The sequence below is a fragment of the Lissotriton helveticus genome, chromosome 12 (assembly GCF_964261635.1).
Source record: "Lissotriton helveticus chromosome 12, aLisHel1.1, whole genome shotgun sequence".
NCBI classification, from domain to species: domain Eukaryota; kingdom Metazoa; phylum Chordata; class Amphibia; order Caudata; family Salamandridae; genus Lissotriton; species Lissotriton helveticus.
This window is the reverse complement of record NC_136073.1, coordinates 707,265,965-707,293,209: the sequence shown is the minus strand read 5'-3', so window position 1 is coordinate 707,293,209 and position 27,245 is coordinate 707,265,965. Positions and strand designations below refer to the sequence as shown.

At 44.3% G+C, this 27,245-nt stretch overlaps 1 long non-coding RNA gene across 1 annotated transcript; it reads right to left on the bottom strand.

The window, feature by feature from the left end:
* Positions 1–20,873: 20,873 nt before the first annotated feature.
* LOC144799120 (uncharacterized) lies at positions 20,874–25,133 on the bottom strand. The gene is made up of 3 exons (XR_013603752.1): positions 24,774–25,133; positions 24,039–24,110; positions 20,874–21,443 (listed from the first exon to the last, which is right to left on the bottom strand). It is a non-coding gene; the product is annotated as an uncharacterized LOC144799120 (long non-coding RNA).
* Between the last annotated feature and the right edge of the window lie 2,112 nt (positions 25,134–27,245).

Here is a 27,245-nt window from a genome sequence, read left to right as displayed (position 1 = left end):
GTACATACATAGTATGGTAAGAGCTTGTCAGTGGCGGTTAGCAGTGAAAATGCATTCTTACCAGGGGCGTAGCTAGAGCTTGTGGCGCCCGGGGCTATCCTTCAGATTGCCGCCCCCCTGGGGGGTGCTGGGTAAAAAGGACACCGAGCACCTGAAAGACGTCCGAGAGACACATTATATTGCCGCTCATAGTTACCTCGATCATGCAAGTTACATGCACATACATGACCCGGTCTAGTGCTAGACAGCCCCTATCCCCAAAATAGTGTCGCCAGGGGCGGACCGCCCCCACCTAGCTATGCCGCTGAAGGAAAAGCAGAAGGAAACCCAAAACCTACATCAGTTCTACCTACCCTTTTTGTGACATCTCACTCATAACATCACAGCTTGTGCAGGACCCTTGTCCCCTGTCCCCTATCTACCCCGTCCATGACCTCAGCAATGTCTGCAGACCGGTTCACCACACTGGGTTTGAGCACGATTCCCCTGTCAGCACCTTCAGGATACTACAGGAGAGTCCAATGCACCTGATCACAAGACTAACTTGAGTTCTGCAGTTGGGCAGTACCAGGCCGGATAAGGGGGGAGAGGGTTATGAGGGGCAGTAAGTTAAAAACAAAGCTGGAAGGACAAATTATGTTTATTCTGTCCCAAGTTTCTATTGTCTTTACCTTCAGGAAAAGCATTAAAACAAAGGCACACTGTATGTTTAAAGATAAATCCAAGTTAAAGTAATTGGTAGGAAATGCATTTGTTTGCATTATGATATTTTATTGATTAATTCAGTCATTACAGATGAGTGTAACCAGACAGTAAAAGGAATAGATTCCTGGTGGTGGTGGGTAAGGAGTGGTGGTTAACGGCTTCTGTGTCCAAAGCAGTCTTGTTGAATGGTCACCTAATTCTGTTTCCTAGGAAACAGTCTATGGCTAATGAAAGGCACGGGACAAACACTGCCCTAATGTCAATTTGAACCAGGACTGTTCAAACTCTGTTATTTGGCATCATGCAAGGACTAATCACATTCAGGGGCATCATATAGGTCCTGGAAGGTCTTCTGACATTCCGCAGTCCTAATCAGCTTCTAAGGCTGCTTCTTAATCAGTTGCAGGCTGTTGGGCTGCTCAACCATGCCATCCTCAAGCTCAGCAATACGGCATTCATTACTGTCTACTCTTCAAATCTGTATAGGCAGTTTTGCAGAAAGTTTACCCGGGAGGTGAGGCGCTTACCATGCAGATGGGCATTTGAGGTAAACAGGAAGTGAATATATACCAGTAAGTCTTTGTTAACCAAGGGCTGATATTAACAAAGTGGCATAACACAACTGTGGAGTACTGTGGCGCACTGCCAATAATTGCAGATTTTAATAGGAACATGGTCTTGTGCATTGCTGTGGAGAGATTGGTAAAAAGGGGAAGGGGTTAACCAAAAGAAATTGATAACATGCTATGGGTTTAAGTAAGGGAACATGATTCATCTAAGCTGAGCACATAGTTTTCCAACGCCATTTTTGTTAGATCACCTATAAGCGCTAAGAGGTGGTTAAAGTGAAAGACAGGCTCCGTTAAAGACAATGCTTCAAGTCATGTATTTCTGACCCGTCTGGAAGAAAGGGATGTGTTTCTCTCATATCTTTGCAAGGAAGTGGTTGACGAAAGTGTATAATACTGTCATCTACGATAATCAACACAATTATTGGTGTTTCATCTGACCTTACAATTAAAAAAATAAAAAGTGTTTAAAAATCTTCAGCTAACTTGGCATGAGGTCCGAATGGAGTCAGACACAGGCTGTAAGTTACTGCAAAACTGCATCTAGAGCAGCCAGCTGAAGATACTAGGCGCTGCTAGTTTAAAAGGCAAGAACGTTTTTTTTAACTGTCTAAACGAGACATCTGTATTTATTTTTTTAAATATGAAGCTTGTCAGTTCGTGATGGGTAGCAGCGAGTCTCACTTCCTGTGAGGAAGGTAACAAACCAGAAAATGTATTAACAGCAGTCCTGCCAAGCGTCACGCAACAGGTGAACAAGCGTTCATTTAATTTATCAGCCTGCTAATAGACGTTACCTGCTCACCTCGGACTCGGTGCCGAGACGGGCCGGCCTCAGCTGACCTACTGTTGTGATTAGCAGCTGAGTTGGCCCCGCAGCCCCACAGGTGCTGTCTGTAATGTGCCCGTAGTTCCCTGCATCAGTAAAATAAATACATCCTGGATGGCACCTTCCCTGTTGCTAAGTCCTTTTCCAGCAAATCACGTGTTACCCCCAGTGTCACTCCACTGACCTTTCAGCAGCACAGCTTCTTTGAGCATTCTGAATGCGGGAGAATCACTGTGAATGTGCAATGGCACTACCTGTGTGAAGTTTTTTTCAATATTATCCAGCGCCAGAATGGGTCCGCTTTTGCCTCTGAAGTCGATCGGCTGGTCACACTCTGTCAACAATTAATAATACTATTGTGGCAACAATGATCCAACATAACAGATACCAAGGACGACGGACTAGCCCCTACAGGCGCAGGATGATTTTAATTTCTTGCCGGCCCATGCCCCCAGGAATTATTGCAGCCGCCCTGCAGCACAGTTAAATTAGAACAACACTATTTGACCTGGACAAGTGCTGCTGTGGGTTCGGGTTCTGTCCGGTCAGTGAGTCCGAGAGCAGGTGCTGTCAGTGTCTTTTAAAGGCACAAGGAACTGCTCTCAAAGCTGTTCTCACTGCCCGTCGTGTCATTCAGACTTTAATCTCATCTACACTACAACACCTCAGTCTGCAGCCAGACAGTGTGACAGAGACACTTCAACAACAACACATCGGCAGAAGACTTTTTTCCCCAGCTAGGTGCAGCAGTAGGTAGAATTGTTGTGGCTCAGTACTTCTGTAAGCAAGTCAAAAATGAAGGCTGCTGTAATTAAATATATCTGTTCAAAGGTCGGAAATGTTTCAACTGGCAGTTTGCTCTGCATGTTTTATCGCAGAAGATTCATATCCCTGCAGCAGAGAACGCCACTCTACAATGCAAATCGCAAAACTGTTTATGAGGATCTCTCTGAATTACCAAATGCTATGTTATAGCCCTTCCATTTCTAGTACTGTGCAGCAGTTTCAAGCTCTAAGTTCCTAGTTGCTCAAATGGGTGTAACTTCCGATTTTTATGTGTTGCCCTCATCTTCATGACTTGATTTTGATCGGGAGAAAGTGTCACTCATAGTCATTGAAATGTCACTCATAATTACACTGACATTTTTATAATGTCACACATAGCAATCTGAAACCTTGGCAGCTATGTAACAGCATCCAAGTACTTCAATGATCACCGAGTGCCACACAAAAGCGTGGCTTGCAAAAACAATTTCTTTAATCAGTTTGCAAACCAATTCACTTGAGAAATGCAATTACCTCATTCCTGGCGAGCGGAATTCAGCACGGCCCAGCCTCCTCGTGACCCCACTGACTCCAGGGGCAAACCATGCCGCCCGGGCATGATTCATTTAATTTTTCTACAGCGCAGTTTCACAATTGTGTGCCCTGGGCTTCGGAGCCCGGTGCGATCCTTGGGGTTGCATCCGGTCGCAGGAACACATTTTTTAAAAGGATTCCTGTGTGGTGTGAGGCGCGCCTTCAACAACTTCCATTCTCTCTCAGAGTCAGGCTCAGGCACTGTTGACGTCGCATCGGGAGGCACGTGACATGCAGTGCTGCTGCGCAGGCTCGCACTACAAACGGCGGTCGTGTGGCACTGGCCCGTTATGGTGGCCTTTATAATGTATTTGGGTACACTGACGGACAGTGAGTGTCCCTAAATAAATTATAAAGGCCACCGCAACGGGCCAGTGCCGGGCAGGCTGCCGCCCTAAATTAGTGCCGCCTGGGGCGGACCGCACCCCCCGCACCCCCCTAGCTACGCGGCTGATTCTTACAAGGGAAGGGAGAGGATCAGCTCATCTGACCACTTTCAGTTCCAATTTATTAAACAAAATGTGGGGTCCATCAGATTTATTAAACCACTACCTGACATCTTGTCTGCCTTCTCAACTTCCCTCTGGGCATCCCTCTGCATACCTCCCAAAGAAAAGAGAGCTCGTACCACCTTCTTCTGTTTGTCGTAGGTCTGTAGAGGTCTGCCCCTTGTTGGACAACTATTATGTACATAGGTCTACAGTTGAGAGGGGTCTTACTTACAAGGATACTGGCACATTAAGAGCCCACTCAAAATGGTCTCTGTGCAACAACATATGTTTAAAACAAATTTATGGGCATGTGTGGAATTCTGCATGTGCAAGCTTAGACTAAGAACCTGTGTGATCTTGTGCTGTGATATGCTGTCAACCTATGAAACCCATGACCATGGTAAAGTATTAGAACCCTAAGCTGTAGATAAATACCAAATTGACCTTGTGGGTGCTCGCTCATTCTAGGCGCAGAACACCACCATTTGCTAATTTTTTGTACTTGGATTGGGAGTCCCACTCAGATTACATGGCTGGACCGGGCTTTCCTGTGAAGATGGAAAACGCCATTGGTGAATGATAACAGCAGCAATCAAAGCAAAGGGGATGAGGCTAACACATCAGAAGTGCCAAGGCACAACCAGCAGTCATGTCTGATTTTCCCTATAAGGGGAGAGGAGGTACTGGATGCCACGGTGATTCTCAGCTACACTTGGCTTTTCTCCTCTACTCATCTCACTATCTGATATGTGATGAACATCTGTTTTCCCTAGGTGAGACTGCAGCTGGGCCAATTGTTCTCCAATCATAGAACCGGAAGTAACACTGGGAACAGGTACAAACAAGGAGAATCTAATACTTGTTTTTGGCTGTGTTTCTTGCTACTGTTTGAGTTTTTGCTTCTTTTACGACTGATGTGACTTGCTCAAAGCTAGTAAAACAAGCACGAGAGACATTCTCGAGGGACGAGTCTCAGTCATGACACCCAAGACCAAAATAGGGAGCATTTCTATTGTCTTCTCACGTACTTCAGCCAACAATTGGCACTCCAGAATTGAAATCATGTTGAACAGTGCAGATATGATGATCCAGCCTTTTGACATACTCTCCTGCTGGAACATCTCGATAGCTCATTTTAAAAATTACCTGTCGGCTAATAAAGAGAAAGATCTATCCAATAGGTCTATTCTACCACCAAAAGGCCTATCCCACTTCACCTGGTGGGGGAGAAATGCACAAATGTTCTTCACTCTTCCAAACAAACGCTGGGGAATAATTATAATGCCTAATAGCAGCCACTGCCCATTGGCAGCACAGCACACAATCAAAATCTGACTGCGAGAGGTTCATTGTCAAACTAAGCAAGGTCTGGACAAAACTATAATCTCATTCTATGCTCGCCTGTGCAATCCTGCCAGCACACCTGAGCTAGACCACACAGATGAAGAAATTCGAGCTGAAATAATCCAGGTCTGCTAATCGCAAAAACTAAGGAGAGAATTCTACACCAAGTGAAAATGACACTACTGGCTATGCTCACTCTAGAGCATTCTCTTGAATTATCAGAGGTGGGTGCTGCTTACATGGTAGCCTCTCTAGCCACTGCCCCATCAAAATAGAACTGGTTAATCAGTGAGCAAAGAAAGTGATGTGTTACTCGAGATGCCTATCAAGTAACCTAATATATTCTGAAGTAAATATAGCAACCCTGAATATAGGATGTGACCTGCCAGCACAAGGAAAAACTGTTTGCCAAAGCCTGCCGATCATCAAGTGGCAGCAAAGTGGAGATGGACTTTGTGTGTATGCCTTTGCTGGTGGTTTATTGTTTTCTGGTTTGTTTATATTTTTATTGGATGGGGGGTCCTCTCTCCGGTGAGCTTTTTACTTGTGGCCCTTTTGGGAGGGTCCATCCAGTCACATCTGTCTGTGTGGTCCCTTCCATGGTCTGTCCCCCTTTCTCGGCTCCATAGCATAAGACATATATCCCCATGGTTCTTTACAAGCTGATGGAAGTTAAGGTAGTCAGCTATAATGTCGGAGGCCTTATCAATCCTACCAAGCGGAGGGCAGTGCTCTCCTTACTCGAGCATTCGGAGGAGGATATATTTTTACTTCAAGAAACCCACCTGCTTCACAAAGATAGACACCGTATGCAATCCAGGGGGTTACCCTTGCAGTTCTGGTATTCAGGGAAGAGTAAGAAGGGTGGGGTGGCCATCCTGTTTTTCAAACGCTTTAGAAGTTCCATAGAGGGCTCAATGACAGAGATTAAGGGGCACCTCTTTCCCATGAGGCTACAAATCAGCACCTACAACCTCACAATAGCCTCAATCTATTTCCCAAACGAACATCAGGAGAAGTTCCTGACTGAGGCCCTGGCCGAGGTTCTCCACACGCCCGACTCCTTGGTTGTGGTGGGTGGCAATTTAAATTTGGTCATGGATGCAAGGATGGACCGCTCTAACCCGAGGACTGGGGGGGCAGGATCTATGTCAGGGAGTGGTAGGGAGTGGTAGGAGGATTGTGGGATCAGGGACGTATGGCGGAGCCACCACCCCAGTGCTAGAGACTATACACATTACTTGATAGCTCATAAGTCTTACGCCTGATTGGACCTCTTTCTTGAAACCCAGGCCGCATGGGTATGCACATCTTTTCCGCACCCCAAAAATTATTTTTTACTTGAAGGTTGGGGCTGCTGAATGCCAGCTACCCTTTGTCATGTGTGGAAATATGGAAATTGGTGCTCTGTGATCTGTCAGGAAAAGAGATGCTGGAGTCTGCCTTGAAGAATGCAGCTGGCTGACTGCTGAGGAAGAGTGCTAGAGGTACTCTTGCCTGAAGAAGATCATACCTATAAGGAGTGAACTGTGAGGAACTGGGAGTGGAACAGCTTGGAGCTGTGTGCTGCTAAACAGAGATGTATCTGCACCTCAGGCTGTGTGGAGAGGTTTCGAGACCCCAGCATTACTGCTTTGTGTCCAGGAAATTATCTCCTGTAGCTGAGACATGCCCAGGGATACCACAAATGTATTTTGTGGTATCCCTCCCATGAAGATATAGAGCCTGTGATTAATTGGACTGAGAAAATCGTGATCACATTTGACAGCCTTATCTGAAAGTGCCCTAGGCAGCTTAGCACTAGGTCAGACCACTCTCCAGAATCAGTGGTGGCCTCAGTCTCTATCTCCTGGTCACTGCTGCGACATATGGTGGGCTGGTTGTTTGGGTGACTGGGTTGTGTTTGGGTCCGAGAAAGATTGCCCCAGTGAAAATTCAATGGAACACAACCAGAGAGCAGAGTGCAAACTCCTCATCGTTGATGGTGGTGCTGCCTGTCTTCGTCAGAAAGGGGCAGGTGCACCACATGCAGAAGGCTTGGTCTGAGGCAACATCAACTGGGCTGAGGCAGAGCAACTGTGATCTCACTTGTTGGGTTGGTAGGAAACACAACATTCAATAAGGTCTCATGTTCTACTGGCACTCACAGCCTTGGTCTGTCTGAGGAACAACAAAGATAGAAATGTAATGTCACCCAGGGAGAATTTCATTGGGTACTATCCACGATCCACCCTACCACAGTTACTTGAGAACGAATTGATGGACTTAAAAGAGTACAAATAAGAATTGTACCCACCACTTATTCAATGAGGGCTAATGCCCTAACTTTCATTTTAGAACTATATTATACCTTTCTCAGAGGAGCGGCATAGATTAGTTCTATGAGTCTCAGCACACAGCGATTGTTGCTTTCACAACTTTGTATTATTTGTTTGCTCTCAATTGTATGAACTGTTTAGATTTCTATGTTAGAACTAGGACTTTTCATGTGCACCCACTGCTACTTTACCAGCCACGGCACAAGGACCAGCACACCAACCAGCCCTACCCCGAACACATCACAGACACCACCTGTACAAAACACCAACTCGCATGTGCCCTTCTCAACCCACGCTTACTATGCAAGCATTCTTTTGAATTATGGGACCTCATCGCCACCCTCACATTGGGCATCCATTATCCACAACAAAACCATACAGTGTACCAGCACCACCGACAACACCACCACTCCCATGGAACATCTCAATTTCATGCTCCACATGGATGACAAGACAACTATCAGAGGTACCCTCACATTCTGACCCATGGCCCTTCCTCCAGTTTCTGCAGCACCATCGCCGACTACAATGAACCCCTCTTCTTCAGCGACCTAAATTTCCACGACTCCAATGACAAAAACACTGCACCCCCCGAAATATGAGCAGCCTCAGATTGACCCAGATTGTCCACCACCCTACACACACTGCTGGACACACACTAGACCCAATTTTCATCTTCAGCAACCGTATCAAATACAGCCACGTCATAGAATTCACATGGACCGCTCACTCCATCATCCACTTCAGCATCTCCAGCCCCCGCACCATCACCCCCAAGATGACCAACACCACCCACTGGAAGTAGAACAAAATCTCTGAGACCCGAGGTGCAAATGCCCTCAACCACCTCCAAGCTTACTACCGACACCAACCTCGCACAGTGAGTGAAAAACTTTAATGCATGGATCACAAATTCCACAGACAGAATCATCCCTCTCAAGAGCAACATCCAGAGAAAATCCTCCAAAATGGCCAGATGGTACATCCAAGAAGTCAGGACAGTGAAATAAGACAGCAAACAGTTGGAGAGAAGATGGTTCAAGGACACCTCGGAGAGGGCAGCCTTCAAGCCCTCCCTCAACCTCTACCACCACCTGCTGGGGGCAACAAAGGAGACAGCTCTTTCCGCACACATGGAAACCAGCATCAACAACACCAAGGAATCTTTCAACATTATTATGGAATTCTCTTACCTGTCTGCCAGCAAAAACAACCTCACACCATCACAGGAGTTGTGCAACAACCTCGACCACTTCTTCATTGACAAGATCGCAACCTTATACAGGAACTTCAAACCCCAACCCACACCTACGGACTTCCTTGACAGATACAACACCACCGTAACTGACACACACTGACCATCTGGAATATCCTCTCAACCCATGACTCCACCTCCACCATGAAATCCATCCACTCAGGAGCTCCTACAGACCCATGCCTGCACCAAACCATCAACCTCATAAACCAAAGGTTTAGCCAGGAACTCACCATCTTACTCAATACCTCTATCACTTCCGCAACATTTCCCGACACCTGGAAACACGCAGATGTCAGACCACTACTCAAAAAACCCTCCGCTGACCCCAGCAAACTCAAAAACCTCTGGACAATCTCTCCCATCCCATTCCCAGTGAAGGTACTGGAAAGGATTATCAACAATCAACTCTTGACACACCTGCTACTCGACTCCTCCCAATCTGGCTTCCGCAGCAATCACAGCACAATCGCAAGCACTGATGACATACGAACCCTCCTCAACTTTGGAGAAACAGCTGCTTTGATCCTCCTCGACCTCTCAGGAGCCTTCTACACCGTATGCCACCACACTCTGATCGAAAGGATCTAACATATCGGCATCTAAGGGGACGCGCTCAGATTGATCATCTCCTTCTTCACAAAAAGAACCCAGAGGATCCACATCTCACCTTTCACCCATGAACAATGTTTGCACCCCATATGTTTTAAGGGCAAAAGCACCCTCTCAGAGGCTATTTGAGATAACCAAGCCTGTTTGGGATGTACTGGCAGGGCAGGTGGTGCCCAGCGGTACACCCGCAACAATGGAAGAATGGGGGCAGGAGTATTGCTTTCTTGGAGATGTTTCCTTTAGTCATAGCGATCACAGTGTGGATGCAGAGCCTAGCGCATAGAAAGTTCATTTTTGGGGTGGTTAACATGGCAGTGGTGCAGGTGGTCAACAAGCAGTCAGCAAGAGATGAGCAGGTCCTGAAGTTGATGAGAGTATTCATTCTAAGTTGTCTGAAGTGTGATAAACAGTTGCGGCCGAAGCACATCCCGGGAGTGGACAATGACATTGCAGATGCTTTGTCTCGTTCACAGTGGGGGAGGTTCCATGGACTGGCCACGGAGATGGAGTTTCAGAAGACGCTGGATGCTGCAACTGATGGTAGGGCCTTTAGGAGTTTCTACGAGACGGGCATATGGCCAGGATCTGGCAGGCCTTTATAACAGGAGGGGCAAGGAGGAGGACAGGGACTTGGGCCGGAGAGGAGGATGTCATACAGTTCATTATGTCTCTGATAGGGGTTTGGTGAATTTCACTGTTGCTGCCAAGCTAGCGGGGATAGCACTCATGGACAAGTTGTGGTGGGGATATGCCCCTTCGGCAGGTGAATTAGGAAAGTGTATGCTGAAAGGTAGGGCCAGGCAAGCAGGGAAAGGACAGCGGGCCAGGATGCCGGTGTCAAAAGCATTATTAGGCAGGATGATAGAGGAGCTACCCAGGATATGCATTAGCTTACAGGAAGCAGATTTATTTGCTGCCGTAATGTAATGGCTGCATTTCAGAGCATTCAGAGTATCAGAGTTGTTGGGGAGGAAATGGATTGCAGACCTTCATTGAGGGAAGTACACGGAGTGAAGCGGTCATGATCCTCCTCACGCACTTGAAGACGGACCAAAGGGGTGTGTTGAAGACAGTATTACTAGGGGCCAATGAAGAGGCTTTGATATGTCCCGTTCGATGGGGGTACGTATTACAAACATGGACATGTGTCTTTTCAGGTGCAATAGCAGGGCCAGAGTCGGAGGCGCTAGCCATTTGCATAGTCGGGCATTTATTCGTCAAGTTGGCAGAGAGACACTAGCTTCAAAAAGGGAAAGGTGTTAACTTAGGATTGGAACCTGCCTTGTTTAAAATAATTTGGGATGGGAAAGGGGGTTTGCCCTGGCACAAGCTCAATCCCAGTTTGAATAAATTGATGCACAAATGTTCTAATAATTAATTTGGGGAGAATGATTTAGTGGTTTGCAAGGGTTTGGCCCTACTAAAGCAAATGAAAAGGGACTTGAGGGAGATTAGGAAGCAGTGGTCGGGATGCTTTGTCGTTTGGACTGAATTCATCCCTGGAAGACAATGGAGGGTGCCGCCATTGATAAAGCCAGGAGGAAGATAAACAGGGACATGAGGGTCTTTTGTGGTGAGTCAGGTTTCGGTAGAGTGGAACAACCAGAACTAAGATATGCTGCAGTGTACTTTTTCAGGGTTGATGGCGTTCATTTGTCTCACTACGGGATGGAAATTTACCTGATATACAAATAAAGGAAGTTTTAGACAAAGCACTATACATATGAAGATACCCAAGAATAGCCTAGGTGATGGGGGGGGGGTTGGCAGCAAAGTTATAGGGACTGTTTCTGAGTGGCGTCTAGTAGCTGGTTCTGTACAGTTTTCCTGTTCTCTTTATGGTTGGGAACAGGTTACTCCAGGCGCAGATAATAAGGGTAGGATATACTTAGTTAGGTAGATTTTTAGACAGGTAGAGAAGATGTTACAGGATTTAAAGGGTCACCAGTTATTGACTTAGTTGGGGTTGTTAAATAGTTGCAAAGAAAGGAGAAGGGCGGGGAAACTAGGGGTGGGGTGGAGGATATGTAGATGAAAGATTTATAGCGGGGTTTAGTCTTGTGAGGCATAGGACAAGGTTATGTTTTTTGTAAGATGCACCTGTTTTCAATAAAGTGTACTTTTTCACACATCTTGAAATTTGATTGTGGTCCATTTGGGGCAGGTGGCCCAATGGGGCTTTGGGGAGGCTCGCACCCCCAGGGTTTTTGGGCCATTGGTGCAGCCTGCGACAAATTGGTCTCTCTATGGGCTGCACTTGGGCTATATGCTTGGGTGTTTAGCTGGAAATTTTAGAGGGTGTGTTACCATTTTGTAAGGTGACATGGCAGCCGGCAGTTAGGGACAGTTTCCGATCCCCTCCTACCGACCCTTTAGAAGGTAAGATAGGGGGGTTATTTTGGTTATTATGGGATGGATGGCCGAATTTGTTGGGTACAGGTGCATCGGGGGAGTGAAAATGCATTGTAATTGGTTGTCACTTGAAGCAGGTTCATGGCGTCTGGAAGCTAGTTCTGTTCAATTTTACAGTTCACTTTATAGTTGGGAACAAGTTACTCCAGGAGCAGGTAATAAGAGTAGGATAGGAGATACTTAGGGGGGACGCGCTTTCCAGCACCAGCCTCACCTCCTGCTTTTGCTGCTGCCGTGAGGGGAACGGCTCCAGGGGTCCACTCGCCTGCCTTGCTGCCTTGCTCTCTGCCCCGGACTCTGAGCTCCCGCACCTGCGCTCGCAGCCCCCGTGACTACACTTCCCAGGGGGCTGCGTGAGGCGCGTGCTGCTACCATCATCAGGAGGGCGCCGGTGGCATTTAAATCCGGTCCGGCCCTCCCGCAGCGCGGGACGCGCTTTCCAGCACCAGCCTCACCTCCTGCTTTTGCTGCCGCCGTGAGGGGAATGGCTCCAGGGGTCCACCCGGCTGCCTTGCTGCCTTGCTCTCTGCCCCGGACTCTGAGCTCCCACACCTGCGCTCGCAGCCCCCGTGACTACACTTCCAAGGGGGCTGCGCGAGGCGCTTGCTGCTAATAGAGTTCTTCTTAAGAAATTAGAGAATTTAGAGAGGGATATGCTCTCCATAAAAAAAATGTTAGAGATGTTATCCCAGAAGGGAAATACCGATAGGGCAAAAACCCCGCAAACTGTTACACCTGCAACAGTATTGACACTACGCAACCCAATAGAACCTCTAAATCCTAGTTTTTTGTCAGAAGGAGGGCATCTAAAGAAAGGGTCCCTGGATCAAATGCCACATGATAGGGACTTTTCAGCTGGACGGCATAGTCTTAGTTTCAGGTCATATGCTAAAATTATGAGAACACGGGGTACAGTATCTGGAAATAAGCCACCTGAGTACATCTTCTTTTAATGACACTAGGTCCGTTAGTAACGGAATGCCTAGGGCTGATCTAAACACTTCTCTGCTAGATAATGCCAAAAGAAATTCTAGTGCAATAGTTTATTGACCGGGGTCCCAAAACCAAATACGAACTCTGGGTATGAAACTGGCTCCGACATGTGAGGGGATGCAGATCCATCATCAGGGAGGATATGACTAGCGTCAAGAGATTGTCCCTGCATAGCTCGCACACAGACTGCATCGAAATCCAACTATGCAACGAAGCACTGGCAGAGATTTTAGTGGCCCTTGAGTTTCAGACTTGCCCTCCTAAATATTCTAATATCCAGATCAGATGCCTGCCCTCCTGGTCCGTAGTGGGGGTTAATGACTACTCAGATCTAAATAGAGTAGATTGACTATCCGAAGATAATTGTAGCATTTTTCCGGAAGTCAGTCCCAATATGGGTGTTATGGAGAATACTTCTGGTGCAATTAATGCATCTTTTAGCTCGCCTGTAAGGGAATTATTGAATCAGGAGAGAAGGGAGTTATACACGGGAGGGGAAGGTAATCTAGGGGTGATCCGGATTCTCTCCTGGAACATTGCAGGCCTCAAAAAGAAACTGGCCATTCCAGAATGGAATTAATTTATTGACAACTACGAGGTGCGCATGTTCCAGGAGACCTGGAGCACGACCTCCCTTTATAAGATAGGGTACTCCACCTTTTTTATTCCTGCGGTAAGCCTTCGGGGGGACTCCATATTTGGGTTAAGGTATCATTGAACTGGGATATCATTGTTCATAACTCCAATTCTGAAGATATTTTACATCTATCCTTTAAAGGACCCTTGAACGGTAATAGAGTAGAGCTGTTCAATGTATATGCTAGAGGAACCCCGGGGGCTAAAAACTCGGTTACAATTTCATTATTAGAATTGGCCCTATCAGGTATCCCCCCACGATCCAACATAATTGTGGGAGGTGAACTGAAGTGCACGTATGAACCCCTAAGTGAGGAAGACCTATTGGGGTCCAATGAAGAAGACTTGAAACATTCTATTCCTGCGTTGAGTCCAAGACCAATCAAGAGGTGGTCGGCTAGGGCATTACAGATCAATGCTCTAACATTGGAATATAATTTACGTGCACTAAATGGTAGAACGCCCTCGGATCCAAATGGGGCCATGACTTTTAATAGACTTAGCGCCCCTCGCGTATTGATTACATTCTCCTGGACACAAGATTATGGGGGAATGTGGCTGATATGGAGGTCAAGCAGATGCCGGATAGTGACCACAACCCCCTCTGCATGGAATTCAGATGGGACCGCAAGAGGAAGACAACAAGTGGTCCATTATTTACAAAAGAAGTAGTTCCATCTAATTCCAACCGCAGATTAAAATGGGATAAGGTGGCATGCCAAGAGAATATACTGACTAGCATAGGCGTCTTGGTTGCATCAAGAGTGCGGAACTCTCCGCGCTCAATGCTGTGCGGGATGAAGGAAACGGACCAGATCTTAGTAGAATCTATGGGGATCTTATAGTAAATTTAGGTTCATATTTTATGGTCAAGGTTGCTAGAGGGTATAAAAACAAACTAGTTAAAAGTGGTAATTTATGGTTTACAGCTGATTGTAGGAAAAAGAGAAAGGCTATTTCACTAGCTCTCCGCAAAAAAGATCCTATAGCCGTAAGGTTGGCCAGAAAGGAATATACCAGTACCATGGAACTAGCAAAAGGGGCATGGGAGCAAGACCACTGGCAGGAACTCAAAAGGGCGGCCTCTGTAAAAGATTCTACTTTATTTTGGGACTTAATAAACAAACTCACTAGAAGGGGAGCAGAGTCTGTCCCAAATCATATAACTGAACAGCAATGGTACTCCCATTTTTCGAACCTTTATTGCTGTGAGGCTGATTCAGAGCAATTGCTAGATGCCGAATCAGAACTAGAATTGGATTAAACCAGTAGATCCTTTTACACTTCTTGAGGTTCAATTGGCCATTAAAAACATAGCGCCCGGGAAGGCCGCTGGCCCGGATGGCCTGCCAGGTGATTTACTCCTACATGATCCCACTCTATGGGCTAATTTTATCCTTCTCCTGATGAACCTTCTGGCCCAGGGCCACCCAGTCCCTGAGTCATGGAAAGGAGCAGAAGTGGTCACAATATACAAGAAGGGGGCCAAAGAGGACCCTGCCAACTACAGACCTATAAGTCTAATTGATGTAATACAGAAGGTGGTTGGCAGGGTTCTCATCTCTAGAATGGTGTCCTGGCTAGAGGAGGGAAACATCCTAACGCATTTACAAGCGGGGTTCAGGCAGAAGGTGGGTACGATGGACCAGGTTTTCAGATTTTCTGCGACATACTGGAAAACTGTGTCCATCGGGAAAGGCTCCCTATATCTAGCCTTCATAGATCTGAAAACCGCCTTCGACCTTGTGCCCCGTGCCAAACTTTGGCAAGTGCTTCAGGACATGGGTCTCCCACGATACCTCTTCCAGTTGATAAAAAGATTACATGAGGGCACCTATGCAAGAATTAGATGGGGAGTCAGGGCGAACTGATTAAGAGGATACCAGTGAACAGGGGGGTCCGTCAGGGCTGAGTGATGGCCCCGACTCTGTTCTCCCTCTTTGTAAATGGGGTGGCAGACCATTTGAGAGAGGATCCAGCCAATGCCCCCACCCTGGCGGGTGAAAAGATACCGACCCTCCTTTTCGCAGACGATACCCTCCTGATGTCCAAAACTCCCTCTGGTCCTCAGAAACTTCTAGACAGGTTTAGCCTGTTCTGTGAAGAACGTGGACTAATCATCAATACTACCAAAACAAAACTGATGGTATTGTCCCAGACCAAAAAATCCAGGAAGATTAACGTTGCCCTCAATGGATCAATGCTAGAGGAGGTGGATGCTTTTGACTACTTGGGAGTAAGGGTCAATTATAGAATGAAATGGGACACCCATGTGGCCAAAATGCTTTTAAATCTTAAAAGAGTGTCGGGAGCCATTTCAAGAGATCATCGAGCCTCTTTTAGTAGACCCATCGCCCCTGCTTTAGCTGTCTATGATGGGAAGGCATTGGCCGCTACAGTCTACGAGTCAGAATTATGGGGTTTTGATAAGACTGCAGAGCTAGTTAAAGCTGAGAATACGTTTTTGAGAGACCTAGTCGGTCTCCCATTCTCTACCCCCTTAAAACCACTTCTTCATGACATGGGTCGAAGATCAATCAAAGACATGGTCTGCCTTCGCCCATTATTATATTGGGTGTGCCTGAGAAGGACACCGGAGTTGGCAAGCTAAGCAGCAGTCTTTGACGAACTTATCACTTTAATTAGTTCAAAGAAGATCGTATGGCTGAACAAATTGAGGCAGTTGGTTAACAATCTGGGGTTGAGTGAAGCGTGGCTATCCCAGTCCCCCCCCGCCCCGAAAGAAACGGTTAAGAAAATCTACTGGGAATGGGTGCAGGCTAAGGATCTAAAAGACACCAGTTGGGGTACTTTAACTGATCAGTTCTTAGAGCACAAACCGGTGAGGAAGCTGGAACCCTTTTTAGATTTCATTAAAATACCCAGGGACAGAACTCTCTTTCTAAAATTGAGGTATGGGACACTCCCCCTGAATGAATTTACTAAGCGCTGGAAATCCCCCTTGTCCCACCAAGCTACTTTTCCGGGATGTGCAAACCCCACCGAGTCCTTAGCACACTTCCTGTTTGCCTGCAGTGCCGATAGGGGGATCAGGAAAAGATGGTTAAAACCGGTATGTAGGGAACTAGGAGTGAGGCACTGCACGATGGCCCTTCGCATTCTGAGAACGGACACAACATCTATGATGGTCGTTTGCGGAGTTGCAAAGTATCTGGGGAGAGCCTGGCAGATACGCTCAAAGCTTATGCAATCGAAAATGGGGTAGAAAACCAAGATTAATCAATTTGGCTGTTTAAGAAATGAATATCACTGCACTTTATGTCCTATGGCCTTTTAATTTGTATATACTGATACTGTATTTTAACACATTCTTTCTCTCTGTATTATGAAATATGATTAATATGAATTTTATTCTTTTATGATGAAACTGTATCTACTTTTATGATAAACCTTTTATCGAATAAAGTATTAAAATACAGATACTTAGTTAGGTAGATCTTTTGACAGGTGGAGAAGAGGTTACAGGGTTTAAAGGGACAACCGTTCTTGACTGAGTTGGGGTTGCTAAATAGTTGCAAAGACAGGAGAAGGGAGTGGAAACCTTAGGGGTGGTCGAGGGGGATACGTAGATGAAGCATGTATAGAGAGGTTTAGTTTTGGGAGGCAAAGGCCAAGGTTATGTTTTTTGAAAGATGCACCTGTTTTCAATAAAGCAGCCTTTTTCACACAGCTTGAGAGTTGACTGTGGTTCGTTCTGCGCTTGTGGCCCAAAGGTTATTCTTTCAATGCGTTACAGGCATGTACTATTTAACAAGCGGCTTCACTGAAGGTTGTAAGGCTGAGTCAGAGATGACTAAAAACAACGTTCATAGAATTCTTGAGCTGGGTGTTTGGGTTAGGTTTTTTATAAATAGTGTTTGATTTTAACACAGGGTTTATTCACTTTTTGTTTCATTCACTTTTTGGTGCTTTATTCATTTTGCGGTGTAAAAGCACATATGCATATATGAACAGCATGGGTAATTTTTCCACTAATTTTCAATTTTAAGTAATTGATAATAGGCACACATATTTTGATAAAATATATGTTTGAGTACAATATGAATAACATTTTACATTAATTTTGAAGAGTCTATACATGGTTCCTGATGGGTTGTTCTAAATTTCCAGTTACCCCTGACGAAGGGCATGTAGCCCAAAATGCATTGGGTGGACTTTAAATCTGGTTACTCAAATTGAAATGTGATACACGGAGCTGTTAGACAAAGCCCAGATGGGCATTCTTGGAGCATTGAAAGATTTTAAATCACATTCTTTCTGTCTGAACTTTAAATTGAACACAGATAAAAATAGATGAAAAGGATTACTCATAAGATTACTGGATTTTCTACTGAGACGATTGATTGTCTGTATGCAGTGCAGCTGTAAACTGGTGCATGCCGATGCCCTAGGTACTCTTTGTAATTGAGTTTGTGACTCCAGAAAATCTCATTGTACCCTGTAACCGTTATAGTCAATGAATTAATCGGGGTAGGAGTAACAAGTGAAGTAGGCCTGCTGCAGTCTTAGTTCATGAATACATATGGTCTCAGCTGTCAGTAAACATTTATAACCTCTTGTAGAATGTTCTTGCTGACCACTAATTACTGTTGGTCTCTTGCTAGGTGAGAGGTGTATTCCACTAAAGCTGGTCATTGCTGACTGCTAGCATTAATAGACTCACCCACCCTGGCTCCATGATATGTGGTAACCCTCCCTGGCAGTAAGGATGATTTTGGGCAGGTGTAATAGCAAGTGATTTTTTTTCATCAGGTATTACTGTCAGCTGCAGCTACAGCTACTCATTAATGATAGATTTAACGAGTGAAGATGTCCCTATAATGAATGAGACCTCTTCTTCTGTCAGCAGGATCTCTATTCCCTGTCAAGTAGATAGTAACCACAGGATGCATTTTCTGTGGAATATTTACTTCATCAGCCACAATTTAGTAACATTCAGGTACTGGTTCTTATCTCAGGTTTCTTTTGTATCTGTTACACTTAAAAAGCCCTAAGGGATAAGGGGATTTGATTCTATGGAAGATTTATAAGTACACATGGGTCTTCCAAACACATTAGTATGTCACTCAAATTTTTAATTTGTAGCAACCAGTGAACTGGCCAGTATAGGGTCCAACTGGTTCATATCACTCCTTTCTAAAGGCACACCTGGCTAGGTTTTGCTAGTTCCCAGAGCTGTAGGAATATGTGTGCGTTACTGCAGGTAAGGGAAAGCACACAGTCATCTCATACCCGTCCCCGAGGACCATACACATTAGAAGAAAGCCCATTTGTGAGCACACCTAACAGAGTAGTTGGAGGAACCATGATGTGCCTACCCCAATTGTGTCTACTCAATTCATTATACAGGCAATAGATAATTAATATAATGTTTTTTTATTAAATCCTATCCTCTAGTATTATCTAAGTATTACAACAGTCATCTCAACAAGATCAGTACTAACAATGTCACAATAAATTTGGGATAAAAGAATAAAAATACTAAATATTATGTTTTGTTAGTGAATTCAAGCCTACCATTGTTGTCAGATCAGCAAAGCTATATAAAACCACCTGCACTCCTTTTTATGACCCAAGAATGGCCTCTACCTCATCAGATGGGATGTCCTTTGAACAAGTACTGCTCCCAGTTCTCTAGAAAGCCTTTCTCCCTCTCCTTAGGAGAGGAAGCGTTATATTGTACTTTCGCCCGGTTATGGCTGTTTCCTATTTGAACAGCATGAAAACCCATTGTTTGGTGAGTGAGCCTGGCAACCTGTTGTTGGGTGAAGCACTTTCTTTTCAGTTTTATATAGGGCACACTTGACCCAAAGGTATCAGAGCTCCTCACATGAACACCAGTTGCATTACAGAGGGACACATTCATTTTTTAATGCACAGGGAGATTAAGTGAATAAACGTAGCACTATCATATTGTTATGACAATTTTCACACAATCAAATCTCCTTAGGCCTTCAAGACTTGTACCCCAAGAGTCAGTTAGTAAACGCCTTTGGTGAGGCACTATACCATATGACATGAGTTTTCATGTATCAAGTAAAGACAAAGTAATAAGGGGCATCATGAGGAAAGAAATCCCTCCAGAGATTGCAGTATTAAGCCTGCCATAAAAAGCACCAAACCCTCATCCTGCTTATCTGATCCCATCCCTCCTACTTTTGCTAAACAACAAGCAAATTCTCTCTCACAAAGGACATTTTGAGACGCACAGTGGCAGGGGTTTGTTTTCTAATTATCTCGTCTCTGACCTGTGACAGAGAAGTCATGTGACCCTGAGGTATATATATCTTCCTTCTTAGAATGAGTCAGGAGTAGAAAAAATAATGTGGGGTAAAGTTCACATGCAAGTTAGGGGCTTGTGCACAGATTCACTTTTTTTAGTTTTGTCCTTTATTTATTTCTTTAAGAAAGATGTATGTTTAAACAGTAAGATTGTATTTGTCCGTTGAACACCCCAAATTACGATGATCGTTGAGAATAGTCAAAGAAGATTCCTAAATGTGATCAACATGGAATTTATTTTTATAGTGGTTTGTGTAAATGCGGTTTCCTAGATTCTTAATGGCTGGCATAAGCGTTTTCGTAAACAAGGGACAAAGTAGGAGGCCTGGCCAGAGTTTGCGGAGTGACCAAAAAACTCTCCATGGAGTTCCGCAAGCGATGGAGTGAGGTAAGTTGCACTGCTGATTTATAGCTCAAAAGGGTGCATCCTTCTGCCACTTGAGATGTTCTACTCAAGTGGCAGCTTCCTCAATCCAAGTGGCATGTTTCTCAACATGAGCAGTAATGACCTACCGCGACCCTTCGCAATGAGAAATCTCGCCAGGAGATAGTCTAGCATTGGATTTTCCTAGCTCGCTCTTGCTAACTCAATATTGGCGAGCCATGAGAGAGGAAAGAATCTGCTGCACACCAATATGCAGAGTTTTTAGAAGCTCTGCGGTCCATGCGGAGTGCAGAGTTAGAAAAAGTCCACAAACTCCTCAAGGGTAGCAGAGTTTACCGCCCAGGCCTACAAATTAGTCTAATGAACAGAATTGTTTTTTTCATATTGCTTCCCTTGCACAGATCTGAGCCAAGCGAACTAATAGACAAAGACCAGTGGGTTTCTTTGTTTCAAACTTTTGAATGTGATTGAAGAAGCCTGTTCCATCCAAATCCTAAATTCTGCATAGAAAAACATTGCTGAGAGTGATTTTTCAAGAGTGACGCATTGTGATGCAACATGCCCCACACCTTCTTAGTTTTGAAACTCTGTCGTGAAGGATTATGCCAGTCATGTAGCCAAGAATGTATGAGAGTCATCATTAAAGACAAGAGTGATTTAATTTTTAAAACATTTTTGTTTACTGCCAAGGGCCCTTAAATTAAATTAAATTACATAAAATAATGTACAATGTTCACATTCCGAGAGTTTGCACAAGAGCATTTGCAATACAAACATGTTAAACAGTAAGATTTACATTACAAATAGTAAGCAATTTAAAATTCACCATGGCTGTACAGTGACTATTGAACAACTGCTTAATATTGCTCAAGTTATTATGAACTAACATGTCATGGATGATATTGGCGAATGATTTGATGTAGGAGCATCAGACCACGGGGAAGTAGTCCTTCGTTATCATTCGAAGTGATCCTCAGCCATACTCCTGAGATGCGGTTGTCATCCTTCGCCAAATCACAAAAGTCAAATCTTCATGTTTCTCTATGGCTGGTGTAGCTTTACTGTTCAAGGATTTCTAATGGTTCTCTGGATGTCCTCTGGTGGGATATTGTGTTTCAGCAATGAATGTTTATGAGAAAGGGAGATGGTTAGGGATCCTCAATACATTTTGTCAGTGGTATCAGTCGCAGTGGTCGAATCAAAGGCCAAAGAAATGGTAAGTAGGTTGAAACCTGAAAGTTGAAAAGTACAAGGTCAGATAGGTCAAGTAAGCAATTGCCCATCCTCACAGTCCAGCAAGCAATGGAGGCACCAGTAGCTCATAAAATATATTTTGCTCTGTGTTCAACTTTGGCTTGCAAATATTTTGAATAACGTTAACCAAGGTGACGGGGGAGTCAGCACTGAAGAGATTGTGACTCTTCAAATACGACAAGAGGTAAGGCAGTTTATGAAAATGTGCTGCCATACAATATTGTACTCCAGCAGGTGCCTCTTGTCTTCTCCAGTGTCACACCCTGTTGTTTTGGAATCATACAGATTATTTTTAACAATGTGAAACAGGCCAGATAAATGTCAGTCCTAGGGGTCGATTACGATCTCGGTCGAAACGGAAGCTTTCCGACCGAGATGGTTGGTTTCACTATTGACCCCCTAAATACAATTTCGGTTGTCGGAAATGAAACTGGCCAGTCATTCCAGCTGGCTTCCAACAGGCTCAAGGAGCCCGTCGGCCTGTCGGAGTCTGGCCCGTAATTCATATGGACGCATTTTTATACCGTCCATATTATTATTAGGGTTCCCTGATTTCCGCTTTGTCTGATTTTTGCAGATAAACACAGACAGAAAACACTGTCTCCCCTGTCTGTATTTATTTTTGAAAGTGGAAAAATACAGAAAATGTAGCTTCTTTTGAGTGATTCATCATGCTGAGATTAATCACTTTCAGGCCAGTAGCTGTACATAATGACAGCAAGGGGAGCTACAAAACTCAATGATATGTCCTTAAATTACTGCATATCTCAACATGTATATGTGTTATTACACTATTTCTTTAATGTGGGTTTATTATGTTTATATTTTTTACTGTGTAATGTGCTAAAACCTGACAGGCATTTAAGTATGAGTCCACATTTATCTGTTAATTAAATGCAGAAATACACGAGTTATCACCTCATCTTTTTAAACAACACAAATTAAATATGAATAAATACCAATAAGCTGGCCAAAAAAGAAATATGGACAAATACAGATGGAAATGTTCAAATAATAAATACCATAAAACCGTTAGACCTAATTATGATGCACGGTTTCCTAGCGTGTTTGGGGGCCTCAAGTAGGGCCCCTACTGTTGTGGCCTCCGGTTGGAGTCCAATGGGGCACGTTGATCCCAGCACTGTGTGGCAGGTACCTTGAGGTGCCTGCCACGTGGTGCAGGGAGGAACTCCCATTTCTCTATGGGAGCTTGTGATACAGCTGATTTATAGCCATAACACATGCTCCCATAGGGAAATGTAAGTATGTGACCGCACCATGTGTGGTTGCATCATAATTAGGCGGTCGGGACTGCCAACTAGAGGTCAGTTGGTCCATGTTTCCATGACAGTGTTGGGCGGACTCAAGGGGGCAGATAACGATCCTTACTCATGGGCCCCCCCCTTTCGCATCTGTACCAAATTTGCAGAATTATTTTGCTCTTCTGTGCAATCACAAAGCATCCATAGAGGAATTACAGCCAAGCTCTTGGTGGCTCTATTCTCACATGATGAATCTCTGAATTGGTAAAGTAGTTCTCTTCTAAAAGGTTTTACACCCAATCTTTCCAAAAATAGAGGTGTTTCTTTTATGATGATGAGTGCTTTGGACAACCCTACCCCGAAATCTCTCCTCCTTCAGCACCAATGGGATGTGATCGCTCAGTCTCCATTGTTGGTTGCATATTTCACTAGGCTCTTGAAAACCTATGTATTTCGTTCCTTTTCAACCCTCATAACTGTAATGTAATTTAAAACAGTAACCAAAGGCCTTATATTATAAGTGGCTCTGGAATTATGAGACTAAGAAGGGCCGATTGAACTCTTGAACGTCTAGTACAAGAATATCGTGGCACAGTAATACTGTGGACAAAATATCGAGGGACAAAATATTAAAGGGTAAATGCACAAAGGGACATATACATTTGCCATTCTTAACTCCAAATAAATAAAGATATATGTATATGTATTTTGGTACACATATGTTGAATTAGGTACAGAAAATCTTTACATACTTACCTTTTGATATTTTGTCTCTTGATTTTTTTATCAATGACATTAGTGTCCCACAATATTGTTATTCATGAGACACATAGGAAGGCCAAATTATGGAACACGGTGCAAATTATGCAGCATAATGTAGTACATTCTGTGACAATACTATTTTGCTGTTTTATAAAATATTAATGCTGTTCTCGCAAAATGTTTTGCCTCTCTAGTACCAGTATACCAAATGGGTGATAAATTCAGGTGAGTAGTTAACGTTTGCCACAGAGCAACACCATGTGTAATTTTTGATTCTTCTAAACTAGCAAAACATTTATTTGTAAAAAAAACTGTAAACTATGTAGCATAGGGTGGATTGTTTGGCAAGTATAGTAAACCCATTATTGTATGGAAGAAGTGCCTGGAGACCCTCACGGGTGACAAGCAGCTCTCTACAAATCCACCCTACATTTACATTACATTCCAGTGACCCCCATCGATAAGTGATGGTTTGTTGTGTGATCCTTTTAGTCTGATAGTACTCACACTCTCACTCACATTGACAGGAAAACAGCATCAAAATCTTACCTCAGCCTACTTAGAAAGTATGAACTCGCACAACCTGAGAGTGCTTTTCATCATTTTGATCATGTCCTCAAGCTGGTAGATAGAGAGAATGGAAACAAGAAGGCTATTTAGACATGACAACATGTATAACAGTTGACTTATTTTTCTCAAAAAATGCATATTGTGGGCATTGCCAGTAAGTGGTTGACCCCAAGGAATAGGAGCTTTTTTCTCCATTGATGGCTTTAATCCCAAGGCCAGCCAATTCTTTGTCTAGTCTAGAAGTGAGGATAGAAAAAGCTAAATTTGCTCCTATTGTGAAAGGGAATTTTTAGCCCATAGATCCTTGCTCGCCCACAAATTGGATCAACCCCAGTGTATTTTGTTTCACAGAAGAGGTTAGTCTAGTAGTCAGAAGGGTCATTGTTTTAAATAATCTCTTTTTCCTTCAGGAGATAAATTCCACCTCTGTACATTTACACTGTACACTAAAACCAGCTTTGAATTTAAGAAATCAGCTCTAGCTCTCTAAGGGAACCAGTGGATGAGAGACGGATTGAGTTGCTACACCATTCACTCCTTGTTAATAACGTAAAGAATTCCTTGTGTTTCTGAGAATGGAGTATAGTTTCGATGGGAAGTTATTTGTGTGATATCATGTGGATGTACTTTGTTTGTGAAGATGGTATGGAAGAAACAGAATTTGAGAGAGAAGGCACATAAACATGATGGTATTGTATTTTAAAGAAAACTCACATGTTTCTCAGGTGAAAAGTTGGGGATGTGGAAGTCATCCCTGTATTCTGGTGGTGGTACTTCTTCAAGCAGATTGTCTGGATCCTGAAAATATAATAAAAAAAGATCAGCATTACCAAGACCGTTGTAAACAAATGTAGACTGTCATGAGTCTTGAAGATGAAAGTCATGAAAGGCTGCACACCTCAAGCAAATAAAAAACATATGTACAAGAAACAGCATACTATGTTCACTCCTATTTTGGCATTTCACATCCTTAGCACCTTGTACTCATCACCTAAAAGCAGAACAAATGTGTGAGTGAAATATTGCTTTTGTGAGTAATGGATCAAAGATGCAGTAACAGTGAATAATAGTGATTTAGCAGTGTATACGTGTGCTGCTACCATAAGTGCTCACTCTGCTCTTTACCTATGAAATCTTGTATGGCTCTTTCTAAACAATACAGTTTCTACCTTATCTGATAAATACCATCCTGGCTCCCAAAGGGCTCACCTACCATTGACAGATCACTCACCTCCACTACATTGTAAAGAAATCAAGAAAGAAATTACTGGGGGACGCGGCCAAGCAGCCTAAGATGGTAGCCGCATTTTGAGCGAGCTACATTGTGGAAAAGTGAATTTTGCCCTGTTATATGTGCCTACGTGTTCCCCATCCTATGTTATATGTGCATGATCGATATGCATATATCCCCCTATGATCGATTAAAGACGCAATTATGGTTGTATCCAACTCTAGTATGCCAGTATCCAGTTCTCGTGAAAGCTACGAGTAGTAGGCCTATGTTGCCACGTTTTACAGTGTGCACGTTAATTCATTGAATTATCCCCGTTCCTAGGCCTCAAGGGGCCCGGACACCAGATTCAAGCTCTAGTCTCCTGAACCCACTCCGAGGAGCGATGCAGCCCCCACCTGCATCCCTGACCCTTCACTTACTTCCTGCTGCGCAGCGCGGTGCCCGGCCTGGCTCTGCCTGCCTGTCTGCCAAGAATATGTTATGCTTCTAGTTATCAGTCCAGCTTTCCTTCTTCGCATTCCTAAGCTACTGAACCGCATAAACAGTTTCAGCTATAGTCTAGTCTTTCTGTCTCCATGTAAGAGAAATACTGTATTAATATTCATAGAAGATTCATAGCACACGCAATACATGTAGAATATATGCATGCACCAGCCTTAGTGTCAAGTAGCCTTTGCCCTGATAACTTTTAGATTCTATCAACATGTACTCCAAACATCCGATACCAGATATGATATAGGTACATGTCGTCCTGACACCACAGGCTTTAGTCTCCTCTTCTAGTGTAGAAGTCATAGCCCCCAGTTCTCCCCGGTAACACGTCATTGCCCGTTTGCACCACTAGGTTAAAGGTCCCAGCTGCTCAGGTAGCCCCCTCCATGTTTCCGCCCATTCATGACACTTTTGTGACGTTCTCATCACATGTCTACGTGCACGCCCTGTGCACGCCTTCTTTTCACGCCCATGTGTTCTTATCTTACGCTTGTCACTAGTTACGCCTACTGTATGTAATGTAATTGAAATGTCTTACTATATATATGTTGAACTGTGATGAAAACGTGTGCAGCTGCCTCTCCATTTTATTTCAGGCTGTCCCGATCCAGTCCCTTCCCTTTTGCCTGAATAAAGCCCTTTCGACTCGGATACATCGGATCCTGCCTCTTATTTATTGAGCTATCTGTTATTGTTAATGTATTCAAAAATAGTACCGGTATTTAATTATTTATTTACCACATAATGGCGCCCGAATAGGGACGAGCCCCTTCCCCACGCGCTGGCGATGCAACGCAGGCCCCCTGACCCTCTGCAGCCGTGACGGAACAATACCGTGCACGTGCAGATATTTCTGCTTCAAGTCTCCCTCAGGCCCACGGAGGAGACGGAGACTGCGGTCCGACATCCAGACGAAGCGGTGTGGAATGCGGTTCGTCCCGACCAGAGCCCAAGCCGAGAGAACAAGGTCCGAAGTATCCGGAGGCCCACCTGTTTTTGAAGTCCGAAGTTCGTAGTCCGACGTCGTAGCAGTCCAGTCCAATCCGAGGCCTTCCAGTTTCTGCTTCCCGGTGAGTACCGTTGCGGGGGAAGTATCTAGACAGGATCATTAGTCTGTTCCTGGTCCGTTGGGTTTGGGTACTCAGATCCAGTCCGAAGTATTCACCCAGGTGGATACGGTATGACGTGTCTCTTTATGGGACCGGTATGTTCTGTACTGTTTTAGCAGTGCATCCAGTAATTCTAGTAAGTCCGTTCTCGAGAAATACATGTGTATGTGTATCAGGTAGTATTCTGTTCAAACTGTTATTTATGTATTTCTATGTCGTGGTATGAGTGATTTGTTTGCCATTTCATTACTGTGATTATTGTGTATTGTGTTCACAAGTAAATTTCCGAAATGCCTCTGTTCTCGAAATTACGTCAGATAAAGACCAGAAAAGGGTTACTCGAAGAAGCAG